The sequence below is a fragment of the Bidens hawaiensis genome, unplaced genomic scaffold (assembly GCF_021521415.1).
Source record: "Bidens hawaiensis isolate Kalapana, Puna unplaced genomic scaffold, B.hawaiensis_p1.1 tig00044280_1, whole genome shotgun sequence".
Taxonomy (NCBI): Eukaryota; Viridiplantae; Streptophyta; class Magnoliopsida; order Asterales; family Asteraceae; genus Bidens; species Bidens hawaiensis.
Genome location: NW_027497873.1, coordinates 73,480 through 77,488, shown reverse-complemented (window position 1 = coordinate 77,488; position 4,009 = coordinate 73,480).

Sequence of the window (4,009 nt, the reverse complement as noted above, 5' to 3'; positions counted from 1 at the left end):
GAAGAAGAAAGAGGTTGGTAAAGTCGGGGTTAAATTCCCGGTGCGTTAGGATTGTGGTAAACTCAGGCATAAGGCAGAAAATTGCCCCGAGTTTTATGAGATGAGGAGGAGGTCCTGGGGTGGTCAAATTCAGGACCAACAAAAAGGGTCCTCGGGTAATTCAGATGAGTCGGTGCATTCAAAGTTAGATTCGTTGCTGAAACTTGTGACAGATAACCAGACGAAAAAAACTCAGAAACAGTTTGAGTTACGGGATAAATTGTCAGAGGCAATGTCAATGCAGATTTGTCAGCTTGCAACATATATGAGAAAGTTGCAAAAGAATGTAGATCAACTCCCGAGTGATACTACAGTCACCAGAACCACTGCAGCTCGAGTCTAAAGAAGCACATTAACCAGTTAAGTATTTTAAGAAATGGAAAAAAAAATATGATAATAAAGTTGGGTGTCCACCACCATTGGTTGAAGGGGTGGTGGAAGAAATTGATGAAAATGTTGTCAGTGATGACGAGCCAGGCCTGGTTAATTTAACTGAATCTAACAAAAGTGAAAATAACATTAATTAACCAGCTCCGAGAGATGACACCAACAATCCTAAGGGAAAGGTGAAAACCGTCCCCTATCCTGATACATTGTTGGCGCCATCTAAGGCGAAGATGGCATCCAAACGGGGCCCACAACAAGAAGAAATGTGGGAACATTTAAAAAAGTTAAAATTAATATTCCCCTTATAGATGCCATAAAACAAATTCCCACCTATGCAAAGTATCTGAAGGAATTGCGCACACAAAAGAGGAATGATAAGATTCCCAAACATATTGATTTTACCGATACTATGAGTGCAATCCTTTCGGGTGCTCTTCCACCTAAGCTACAAGATCTGGGAACGCCTATTATACACATTCAAGTGAGTGATTTTAAAATGACAATGGCACTCTTAGATCTTGGAGCTAGTATTAGTATCCTCCCAGGAAGTCTATATGATCAGTATGATTTTGATCCGCTTCGGGTAGTCGCTACCACAGTTGTCCTAGATGATCAGACACTGAAACTTCCCCAAGGGATACTGACTGATGTTATTGTCAAGGTGGAAGACTTTTACTTTCCAGTTGAAATTTTGGTCCTCGATTACATTTCGGGTGAAGGACTAAATAGCCCATGGTTATTCTCAGTAGACCATTTTTGGCCACCGCAAATGCCAACATTAATTGTAGAAGTGGTACAGTTGACATGGCATTTGTTAACCGTAAGTTGAGAATTAATGTTTTCACACATGTAAATAATTCTTCGGTCAATGACAAGTTCTTTATAGCTGATTTTATTGACGAGTGTATTCCGTTATACGACTATGTCGTGAACACGAATGGCACAATAGAGACATGTTTTATGTTTGATAGGTTACATGTGGAAACTGATAAGCAGTTGGAAGAGGAAGAAAGGAAGCTGGAAGTTGCTTCAGGGTTAAAACTGTCATTGCTGGAAGCACTGAAAGTCAAGCTGAAGGAGCTCCCGAAACATTTAAAATATGTTTTTGTTTGTAAGAATGAGACTTTACCTGTTATTATTGCTTCTAATTTGTCTGTTGAAAAGGAAAGTACTCTATTGGAGGTGCAAATGGCAAACAAGGAAGCTATCGGGTGGACCATGGCAGACTTAAAAAGGATTAGTCCCTTGATTGTCATGCATAAAATCCTTACAGACCCAGAAATCAAACCGGAACATGATGCTCAAAGGAGATTAAACCCAAACATGCGGGAGGTAGTAAAGAAGGAAGTGCTGAAGTGGCTTGATGCTGGGATTATTTTCGCCATTTCTGATAGCACGTGGGTGAGCCCGACTCAGACAGTCTCGAAGAAAACGGGCATCCAAGTCGTCAAGGACGACTCAGGTAACGAGGTAGCCACTCGTCCGGTAACAGGGTGGCGTATTTGCATTGATTATCGAAAAATGAACGCGTCTACATCGAAAGATGACTTCCCGCTTACCTTTATCGATCATATTGTCGAGAAGCTATCAGGTCAGAAATTTTATTTTTTTAGATGGTTATTTAGGTTATAACCGTATAACTATTCATCCTGAAGATCAGGAAAATACCACGTTTACTTTCCCGTATGGCATATTTGCATCTAGGCGAATGCCATTCGGGTTATGTAACGCCCCCGCCACCTTTCAAAGGTGTAATATGAGTATCTTTTCAGATATAGTGGGGGAGTCTTTAGAAATCTTCATGGATGATTTCTCGATTTTTAGCACATCTTTTGAATCATGTTTAAATCAACTTGAAAGAGTATTGAAAAGATGTGTTAATATGAACTTGGTTCTTAGTTGGGAATAGAGCCATTTTTTTGGTCCAAGAGAGGATTGTTTTGGGCCATGTTGTGTCGATTCATGGGATCTAAGTGAACTGAGCTAAGGTTCAAGTTATTTCCACTCTACCTCATCCTATGAATGTCAAAGGCAATAGATCATTTTTGGGGCATTCCGGGTATTATAGACGATTCATTAAGGGTATTAGTGATATCACCAAACCCTTATGTAAATTATTGTTAAAGGATGCCCCATTTGATTTTAATGACGAATGTGCTAAGGCCTTTGACATTTTGAAACATAAATTAGTTGAAGCCCCAATCTTGCAATCACCTTATTAGAAATTACTGTTTGAAAGAATGTGTGATGCATGTGATTATGCAGTTGGGGCAGTTTTGGGTCAATGGGTTGAAAAGAAACCCGTTTCCATACACTATGCAAGTAAAACCCTCTCAGATGCCGAATTGAATTACACAACAACCAAGAAGGAGTTACTAGAAGTAGTATATGCTTTAGATAAATTCTAGTCTTACATTTGGGGTAGTAAAGTTATTATTTATTCTGACTATTCTGTAGTCATATACCTTATGGACAATAAGGATGCAAAATCGAGGCTCGTCAGATGGGTTTTGTTGCTTCGGGAATTTGATCTAGAGATTCGGGATAAGAAAGGAAATGAGAATGTTGTTGCAGATCACTTGTCTCGAATTATGGTGAAAGATGGAGACAAGGACGGGCCCATTAACGAGTCTTTCCCAGATGAACATATTTTGGCAATCTCATAAAATCCTTGGTTTGCTCATATTGTTAACTTTAAAGTTGCAGGTGACATACCGGAGCATTGGCCATGGAGGAAGAGGAAACACTTGATGTTACAAGCTAAACAGTACATCTGAGATGAGCCAGATTTGTTCAAGATTGATGCAGATCAAATGATCAAACGATGCATACCCGAGGAAGATGTCAGATCCGTGTTAGAACACGCGCATTCATCCGCGAGCACACTGTTTAAAGTCCTTACAAGTTCACGACAAGTGGCTTCTTTTTGCCATCCTGTTTAAGGATGCTTACGAGTTCGCAACACACTGTTTAAAGTGTTAACAACTCGAGAGCATTTCTAATAGGGATGAGATTCCCTTGAATATGATCCTTGTAGTTGATATTTTTGATGTTTAGGGGATCGATTTCATGGGCCCATTCCCTAATTCACACGGTAATTTATACATCCTAGTGGCTGTCGACTATGAGTCTAAATGGGTCAAAGCGATAGCCACTAGGACAAATGATCACACTGTCATTTGCAATTTTTATGCAAAGTAACATCTTTTTGAGATTTGGAGTCCCCCGAACCATTAAGTGATGGGGGATATCATTTCAAAAAATTTAAGTTTGGAAAATTGCTTAAACGATATGGTGTGGATCATAGAATTGAAACGCCTTACCATCCACAAACGAGTGGAAAAGTTGAGGCATCTAATCAGCAAATTAAACAGATTTTACAAAAAAACAGTTCGGACGGACCGCAAGGATTGGTCAAGCAAGTTGTAGGTTCCCAGCCGGATCACACAGGAATATCTCGTAACACGAGGGTGCGGAATCCCCATGTAATACGATACGAGCGTAAGATAGATAATACGTTGAACCGATAAAACAAACACACGGCACAATACTAATAAACTCGATTGTATTGCAACACTTCAAC